This window comes from Corapipo altera, unplaced genomic scaffold (assembly GCF_003945725.1).
Source record: "Corapipo altera isolate COAL_440 unplaced genomic scaffold, ASM394572v1 2b, whole genome shotgun sequence".
In the NCBI taxonomy this organism is placed as follows: domain Eukaryota; kingdom Metazoa; phylum Chordata; class Aves; order Passeriformes; family Pipridae; genus Corapipo; species Corapipo altera.
The window spans coordinates 20,759,925-20,770,021 of NW_020884874.1; the positions used below are offsets into that span (position 1 = coordinate 20,759,925).

Here is a 10,097-nt window from a genome sequence, read left to right on the forward strand (position 1 = left end):
GATCATGCAAACACTATCATAGCCATTAGAAACAGTTTATCTGAATAAAGTGTTTATTTTTTCTGGTGCCACTGCTCTAGATGCCATGTCCACTCGCCCCTAGGCCATGATCCTGCTTTGCAAATGGCACTGTTAGGACCATTCACCTGGTAGCTAGCAGTGATGTCAGGCATGGTGTCTCTGATTTGTGCTAACCATGGTTTTACAGACAAAGCAAGGAGGGAAGAGAGCTGTCACAAGGTTGTGTAACTAGTTCACTGTTAATCACTTCTTTTATGTTTTCTTCAAGCACTGCTGAGTTTCAATTCAAAAATATTGAAAAGCAAGATTATTTACTTTTCCTTGTTCTCCAGTTGTCTTATATGATACATATTGGGAAGAAAAATAAATCTACATTCAATTAAAAAAATCAGTTTATTGAACTAGAGTATAAGTACTTTTATTTGCAAAGAATTTTTTTTTCATATGATTCTTTGACATCTCTAGAAGGGGACAACAAGATATGATGGGATAATTGTCTGGCCCAAAACTTCCATCTGAGTCCATCCCAGAAAAATCAAGTCATGAGGCATGCAAACTTCAGCTTGCATTAAGAATAATTTTGAAATTGAAATAAGTCTGGTTTTCATTTGAAATATTTCACTATTTGAAATTCTGTCACAAGTTTTGTCAGAATTGCCTGTAGAAGATATAATATATTTCCAGCAGAAAATATCTTTTTTCAGTATGCCTGATCCTTTTTCTCCAATGTTTCAGCCCTCTACACAGCAGCAGTTCATCTGCTAGGACAATTAATGTAGTAATAGGAGAGAGTTTGAGAGAGGACATGGTGGGGAAGAAAGTTATGTGACACAGATTTTTTCACTGCTGTTTTTAACGATACAAGACATAAACAGTGGGGAAGAAATATGGATTCTAGTAGCAGCCTTCTTTATTTCTGCAAAGACAGGGATCAGGGTGACTTAGTAGAAAAGAAAACCTAGAAGCATCTACCAACAGGGCTTAGGCAATAATGAGCGATATTTTAAAGGTATAAGACACCATATAATTGCTATACATTAGGGAGGACTTGAAGTGCAAGACATGGTCCAATATCACTTGACTTTTCACTTTGCATCATGGTATGATGCGCTTCAAGGACATGTCCTAGATCTCCATGTGATATTTAGGAGGTTAGGGATGTTAATAATAGAAGGATGGCATCTGCATGGTTCTGGAACTCTAGCAATTACTTTATTAACAACATTTAATAGCATCAAAATACTCAGTGGTATTGTGCTTTCTTGGTCTCAGTCTTGTGAAAGATTGAAATGATACTGCCCATCATTTAATGAGACAAACACTGAACATGTCCAATAGCAGTTTTTGAAGCTGTGTGGGGGGAGCTATAGCCAAATTGCTTGTCAGATCTCACTCAGAGTCCAAAAATTGATCTTGCTGAGGTCAAAATCAGAAAAATTATTAGAAATACAGGATTTAAAGCTGTCTCTGAGAACAAAAAGGATGATTAACACTGGGCTGACTGAAAGGTACCTTTATCCTCACATTGGTGCTGGTTTGAACACTTGAATCAGTTTTGGCACAGACTTCTCTGTCATGAATACCAAACAGCAATGGAGATTTTAAACCAGAACCAAGCACTTTCTTTTTACTTAAGTATGGGGTATTTCTTGGTGAGGTCAGTGTCTGAACTTGAATCTATTTGAATTATGCTGCCCTCCACTTCTTGTTCTAAAATGATTTGCAAGGCATTGCATTGAAGTGTTTATGTCCTTTAAACCTGAAATGCTCAGGTTTAAAAGTAATTTATATCATTTAGAGTACTTGCCCATTTTCAGTTATTGAAATAAAGTAATTTACAGTAATTTTGAGTGTTTGGACATTTGTTTGTAAAGTAAAATTTCTTGTAATTTCTGAGAGAAAGAGATGTTTATCTTAGAAGTTAACTTGAAGCAATTCATATTTTCTCTTCAAATTTTCTTACTTCAGCAGAAAAATAAGTTGAGGTTTAGTCTGAAGGAGTGTGAAGAGTTATATGTAATATAATTGTCTCATCTCTACAAGCAATTGCAATGAAGATATATTTTAAAAATTAATACTATGAGTTGAGGCTATGAAATGTTAAAATTTGAGATGGCAGTTGGTCTTCTATCAAATCTCTCAACCTTATGCAAACCTGTCTTTACTTCATCAGTTACGATTATATCGACAATCTTTATCTTTGCCCTGTGTACTGTTTTCGTAGCCTATCTTATCTCTTTCCATCCCACTCAGTAGTATCCTGTGACTTACTCTCATCACAGTTTACTCCCTTCTCTCTGACCAAGTTCTTTTCTCCTCTACTTTTAACTCCCTAAATCAAGGGGTATCATTGGGAAACCCAACAAAGTGTTTGCTGACCTTAGTTTGGGTGCTCAGACTTTGCACTTGAAGCTCAAGTCATGATAACATCATGTTCAGCCTCTTAGGGGTGACAACTTTGCGGAATTAAACTGTTAAAATCTTGATCTACTGAACATGTGTGAACTTCCTTCTCCACACACCCCTCTCCACCCCCCAATAGTATGAAATTTAATCAACTAGGGTCAGATTTCAGAGGGATGCCAAAAGTCACATCCTTGATATGAAGTGTGCTCACTCCTCCCTCTGTCCTAGGTTTTAATCTGAAATGTGAAACACTCAGTTTAAGGTCACTGGAGTCAGTTCACATGGACAAAACTTCTTTTTCCATAGCCTTGTCCTTGAAAGCAGCCAAGTTATTTTTACTGTAATATACCCAAAACAAACAAACAAAAAATTTAAAACTTGTCAAATGGAGACACCTAAGATGGAAAATTTTATCCCAAATGATTGAAACTTGGCAATGTTACAAATACCTGAAAAAAAAAAGCCATTAAATGGGAGGTGTCAGGGAATCTAAATAGGTTTTACTGTTAGCTTTGGCTTTAAAGTATGTATTAAAACCATTAGTTTACAGTTCCCAAGGTGTTAATCAAATGCATTCATTTTCCTTCACAGTTGTCCGCAGATATAGTAACCTAGGCAGCAGCTCCATCACAGGTAATGGTGACTAAATATAGGTGCTAATACAGTGCCTATGCTTTGGTCTTCTGGTTGTCTGCAAGAAGCCCAGCACTATTCCTATGCTTTCATGACCCACAAGATCCATGTAAGTCTTGAAAGTACATGGTGAGTTGAATTTTTACTGTTCAAATGCTTGGTTAGCATTTTAAGTTGGCCAGATGATGGAGAAGTAAAAAGTGTAGGTAGAGCAACCAAAATTGCCCATTCTTGTCATCACTGAATGTCACTTAATAAAAAGAGATCCTATGTGCTCCAGATCTTGAACAGATTCCTATCTGTGGAGGTGGGTTTTTCAGACATCCTTTGGCCTAAGATATGGTATGAAGAGTTAAATTCCGGTTGGATCAGTGGAACTGATCAGTGCTATTTAAATCAGAGTTTTAACTTATTACTGCCCATGTTAAAAGACACAGTTCTGTAGCTATTGCTACCCAACTTCAGATTTTTCAGCTTTGAACATCATTTGAATGCTTCTTTCCAAAGTTTAAAAAAAAAATAAAATATAAACACCTCTGTTATTACAAAAAAAAAAAATCATGTTCAGATCTAAGTAATATTTTTTCTAATTATTTTATTTGAGAAACTCGTGGACATAGTAAAATACCATTTGCTCATGGAACCACAGCATGCGCTATTACAATTAAGCCGGAATAGCCACATGCAAATGAACTTTTCCTTCAAAGTTCACAGGATGTTCACATTGGGTCCATTTCTTTAAGACGAGATCCATACCATTTTTTGTTTTGCTTTAGTTACCACAGTTGGTATCTTAAAAGTACTGCAACGGATTAATTTTTGTTTGGTTTTTTCCTTTTTGATTTTTCCCTGTAGAATAACCATCTGAATATATTGTGATTACATTACTCTTTTTGAGAAATGAAACAAAGATACTGAGTTTTAAACATTAGTCTATTTCCTCTGTTAACAAAACAAGAGTGGTCAAAGTAAAAGATTTTCTAAACTCTGAAGGAACATTGTCTTTCACTGCAAAAAAGTGTTGAAAAATCAGCTGCTCAGTATTGACATCTTCACACGAAGTGATGGACAGAAACGGTCCCTGAATTGTGTAGAGGCAAAGATTTCTGATAGCTGAACAGAACTTAGTTACATTCCAAGATAATTTGCCAGAACTGCAGAAAAACAATAATACTACCCAAATTATGCCATTCTTAAACCGTTTAAAGCCTGTTTATTTATCTGCTAAATTAGTTTTAGTAACAACAAGGAGTTTGTACACTTTTTATACCAAAACTTTAGGCCCTGACAACATCAGGAGGTAGGTAAGGTTCTGTTTGCCCAGTGCTTGTGGTTTTGCTTTCCATCAATATTCTGTCACAGGGATCCCAAAAACATTTGAGTAGACTACATTCAACCCTAATGCAGGCAGTGTCTCATGATCTCACTTACCACATGATCACTGAGACCATTTCACATACCCTATCATCATATAACATTCCTCTGGAAGGAAGGAATTTGTTTACATGGGAAACATCTCATGTACTTTAGGATTTCTTTTTCATGTGATATAGCAGAGGAAAACAAAGATAAAAGTAATTTTTCAAAGAGGAATACAAACATGCACCAAGTAAGCCTTTAGAAATACTTTCCCTAGCTTTAATGCCATCAGAAATGTTTATTTTGGATTTTTGGACATTTGAAAACAGATCTCCCCTTTGCAGTAAGAAATCTGAGACTGGCATATACAGTCATGCCAACAGCCGCTAGTTCAGCACACTGCTTCTGCTAGGACCTCTATCAGCTGCTTCAGAAAATGTTACAGAATGAACTGGCCACAGAGATGTTCTTCTTAACCCATGTTAGTTAGACGTTGTTCTGCCTTGAAGCCTAACTCCGTCCACAAACTCCTGTGGGCTTTTAGAAATGCTTATTTTGGATGTTCTTCTTACCCACACATGTCCAAGACTTTTTCTGAGTTCTGCAGGACTCTTGACCTAAATCATACTTCATGGCATGAATCCCAGACTGATTGCATGTTCTGGGTAATTGTTTCATTCATATTCCATTCCCCACACCACAACTGGGAAGCAAAGTTTAGGTTAAACAGCTAGCTACATATGCCAGCTCTACAATAATGCTTTTTTTCCCTTCTAAATGCAGTTGGAACCTACCAGCAACTCAGTATGGACAAGCAGCTGCAGAAAATACTCATTTCTGGATTATTCATCTGAGAGCGTTTGCCTTCTCTTATACCTGACTATTTGTTCCAGCTCCTATATCTGATTACCCACAACTCCCACTTTCCCCTGCTCTCCCTTCCCTTATATTCTTCAAACTTATCCCCCTCTAAAATAAGGCCATTTGAAACATTTTTTAGTGACAGAGGCAGCTGAGTTAACCTATGTAATGTAAGACACGTAGGTAGCCCCAGAAATGCCAAGACAGTGAAAAGAATTCAGAAAGTTTGTTTGGAAGGCCAGAACACAAGAAACTTACAAAATACCTAACAGTGTGGTTTACACACTGCCTGAGGGAGAAAAAAAGGCCAGTTCCCTCCCTCCCGCTCAGGGCCTCTTTATCCTCTCTGTTTCTCCCCCGCCTTCCCAAGGCCTCTGTGCATGTCTGTTAGGGCTATTTCTCTCCAGCATAGGAGAGAGAGAGAGATAACATAGCTCTCTCTGTAATCCCCTCTGGACTGCAGAAGGAGAAAAAAAACCATCTAACCCTCTTGAGAAGGCACTTTGCAGTCTTCCTAAGAGAAAACAAGAATTTCTAGCTTTCCTGTTACAAATGCTTCCAAAAGCAAACTACCTTTACAATCTTAATTTCTCAAGGAATCTGACTCTCTCTTACATTTTTTCATGTTTTCATTTTTCTTGAGGACTTCAGGATAAAGACTGTATTATTTTAATGTTTGCAAATTATCTAGGATATCATGTAATAGTCCGCATTTTTGTCAGCCTTAAAAAGAGAGAAATCTTTCAGACACTACAATTCACCACCATTGTGAGTGGCTACTGACACATGGGATAATACACAAATAAAAAAGCAGAAGAGTGGAATGTGTCCCTTATTTTTTGTCAGTTTTTCATCTGGATTCTAATTCCATTCAAAACTACATATTAAAAATGCCATGATAATTTCACTAATTAGTGTTAGCCAGGGTAGCACTTCAGTGTTTCATATACTGTCTTATTTAGTTGGCTGTATTTTATACCCTAACATCCACTCAAGGTACTGCAGAGTATCCTTCCTCAGTTCACACCAATAAGAGGAGACTGGCTATACAACCAAGAGTTTCTACTCTTTAGAGAGACAAGGAAAGGACCAATTCAGGAAACAATGCTGGCCACACAGTGTTGACCCAGTGCATCCCAGATAAATGGTCTTCCGACATGAGACATCTGACAGAGATGGGACCCCTGTGCTCACACCAGTATAATGCCCATCCTTCCTTTCACACAGCAGGATCCAAAAGCAGGCTGTGAACCATAATGGAGGCTGACTCCAGATACCTCCAGAGTTGACCTGGAGGCTACATTCACTGGGGCTTGGGTGTGGAAAGTGCTAACCTGGAAGAGGTTATCCTCTCCCAAGACTACTCACCTTGAATTTCTTGGCTGCTTCCTTTTCTTCTACAAGGTCTTAGTTTGTGGGATCTTTTTTGCACTAAGTTTGTGTGCCACCTTTGATTCAGAGAAAGAGAAGGAATGGGAGATGCAGACGTGATCAGAAAGCTAAGGGTGAAGACACATGTCCGTCTGCAAGACTGAGAACTGACTGCTGGGCTGACAGTGTGTCTGGACAACCATGGTTCCACATGGAGTGAGAAGAGTTAGTATTAGATCTCTGTAAGAGAGAGAAGGAAAGAAAGTAGAAGAAGAGCACTTGTCCCTCAGGTATTGGGATAGGAACCTGAGGTCCGTGTGGGAAGGAGGGTAGTACTGTGACTACAAAATTTAAATAGGATTGTGTTCTAGTCAGAAAAAAGACAGTGTTCCAAGGGTGTGATTCTTATTGTATATGTTGGAGGCAGCAATGGCCATTTAAGGTATTAGATGTGATCTTTAAAGCTGTGGATACTGTAAAAGAAAGTATTAATGCTACTTGAGTTTCTGCCCTTCAGTTTTGCATTACTCACCACTGAAATGCAGACAATTACATCAAAGCGGCTCAATAAAGGCTCTTGCAAAGAACCAAGCTTGAAAAGAAGGGATGCTGTATCTCAGTCTCAGATAAATTGGCTTCAAAGTAACTAAGAACTATGTTAATAGTGGATGGCTCCCTCCAAACTAGGATAATACTGTAGAGGTTTGAACAGTAAAAGGAGGAGAGCGAATTTAGGGTGAGGTAAATGCTAGGCTAAATATATAATAAGAGATTGGAAGACTGTTTTGAACCACTGGATATTTTTTCAGTTATATCAATAAGACCAACATTTTGCATAATTTGTTTTGTTTCAATTATTTATTTTTCCTCAAAATATGTTTGTATTAGTATAGCATTCAGGAAATATGCTGGTTTGATCTCAAGAGTGCTAGAGGTCTACTCCCAGGACGAATACCTCAAGGGTAGCAAGAGATCAAAATGCTTCATAGTGACATACTTAGGGTCTATTGAGTCAGAATCTGTTGTCCTTTTTTTGACAGATATTCTGTTTTTCATGTGATCCTTTTGAAGTCATGGGGCTATCCATTGTTTCAGGGATTCAAAATCTGACAATAGAACAGTTCCTTCTAAGAGGAGAATGCTGATTATTTGTTCCACCCTTGATATTTTGGATAGCATACTTCACAGTCATGCTAACTGGGATGACTCTTGTTTTTGTGATGTTGAAATTGTTGGCTAAAGCCTTCATCTGCGTAATTCAGTATTTGATATTTCATCTGGAGGAAGGAGAGGAAGGAAGAAAGGGTAGTCTGACTTTTTTCTTCAGTTGAAGTTTTGTTTTCCCAAATAATAACAGGCATATTAGCTAAAGAACTAAAAAAATAATTAGAGATTAAGGTTACTTTCAAGGTTCTTTTATAGTGTGGTATCATTAAAAGCAAGGAAGACTTGATATAGCCAATGCACAAAATTAGTCTAGTCTGTACTTTATATATAAACATGCGTGGTATCAGTAGGAATTCTTTTTATATATACGAAAGGATAAGCAAATCTCTCAGTTTATATATTCTAGGAAAATATTTGTTTGCTGAGTACATGCTGAGCATCGTTCCTGCCTTTTCTTAGAATAAGCCCTCATCTCCCTGTGGTTAGCCAAACTGAATACGCAGTTCATATAGTTTAAGGATTACTTAATTTAACAAACCTCCATCCGTTGTACTTTGCATTTATGATGCTGGCACATCACAACAATGGCCGGATGTGCATTACTAATACAGTGTTTTTCGTTTTGATTTTGCCAGCTTCATATGATATTTTTATCTGAATCATATGTGCAGCACTGGATTGTTACTGAGACTGTAAAGTTAGCACGTATAGAAGGAAAACTTCTTCCTTCCTTTCCTGTTAACAAGGGGAGAACTGATGAGAATAGTGCCAGACTAGTTTAGCAGAGGCAGAAATGCAGTATAAGCTAGTCATCACTCCCAAATTCTGTCTTTTCAGTCTAACACCAGATAATGCAACTGCCCTGGTTGACAGGAACTGCAACTTCTCTCCTAAGGTAAAAGGCAAGATCTGTGTGGCTAAGAGTGGCAGAGGCAACAAGTGGGTGAAGTTGTTTTTTGTTTACCCTGATCATTTCCATGGTGCAGTTTATGAATTGACACCAAAACAATTTGTGTATCAGTAGTTACTGATTGCTGTGCAAAGGAATCATAAAGTCATGTAATCATCAAGCTTGAAATAGACCTTCAAGATCATCAAAACCAACTGTGAACCCAGCACTGCCACTGTAACCCCTAAACTACTAACCCGAATCACACAGGACCACAACAGACACCTTGTAAACACCTCCAGGGATGGTGAAGGAACAACCAGACTGGGATAATAACAGCAGATAACATCTCAAGCTTAAAAAGCTTTATTATCAGAAAAAAACATACCTAGAATCCAGGCCTAAATCTCACAGATTCATCTTCTTTTGTCTTGCTCCTTACCTTTGGCTCCTCTGCCCCCAAACACCTACGTTCTGTATAAATCAGGAATTTGAAACAGAAAAATTTCTGTGACACATCTATTTAAGTTACCTTTCTTGTATATGTGCTGTATACACCTTGAGTCGCTATCTCTATACATGTTTCAGTTATTCTTACCTGGCAAATTCATAACCCACAGCCTCAACATCTGAGAAGCCATTTTTTATAGTCTGCATTTCCAGCTCAGTCATGGTCACAAATTGAAAGTGAGATGAATTTAGGAATGAGAACAAATGCTCATTCGTCTACTTAAAAGCCACAGGGCTTCCATTTATTCAGCTCTTAACTTTCTTAACTACCTTAACAGCAAGGTAGGGAATGAGCCAAGAGGTAGACAGAGCAGCAAAATTATTTACTCAGAGCAACTGGAATTAGATTAGATATTAGGAGACATGGACCTGAGACAACAGCAGGTTTAATGAAAGTGCTATGGGAACATAAGTACATTGATAAGGGCACTTGGGAGAAGTAAGAAAAGAAGTAAGAAAAACCTTTCAAAAGACTGTGAAAAGGGTTAGATAAACAGGACGACTGATGCAGGCATTCAAAGAGTGGGTTGCTCTGCAAATTGGGTTTGACAGTAACCATGTCTTTATACTCCACCGTTTGGAAAGAATGATACAGGAAAAGTCTGGCTGGTCCCTGAGTTGGATGTGTTCTTCCCATGAGCTGGCTACATATGTCACATTTGTGAGGTCTTTCTAAGCAATATTTCTTCCTTAATGGGACTCACCACGTTATCCTTTGGCAATTTCTACCTTGAGTGTGTCATGCTGGTGATTATATCCAGTGATTAACTCCGAATTCAGGGCAGTTTCAGAATGAGTCTGATCCTTCACAGGCAGTCACCAGCCTTTACCCCCCAAGAAACCTGAGGAAGTTTCTGAGGACATGATGCTTATCCATCTC

General features: G+C 38.0%; 1 long non-coding RNA gene across 1 annotated transcript; it reads right to left on the bottom strand.

Moving 5' to 3' along the window:
* Positions 1-705: 705 nt before the first annotated feature.
* LOC113943009 lies at positions 706-9,416 on the bottom strand. Its single transcript, XR_003526153.1, has 3 exons — positions 9,306-9,416; positions 6,649-6,891; positions 706-2,876 (listed from the first exon to the last, which is right to left on the bottom strand). It is a non-coding gene; the product is annotated as an uncharacterized LOC113943009 (long non-coding RNA).
* Between the last annotated feature and the right edge of the window lie 681 nt (positions 9,417-10,097).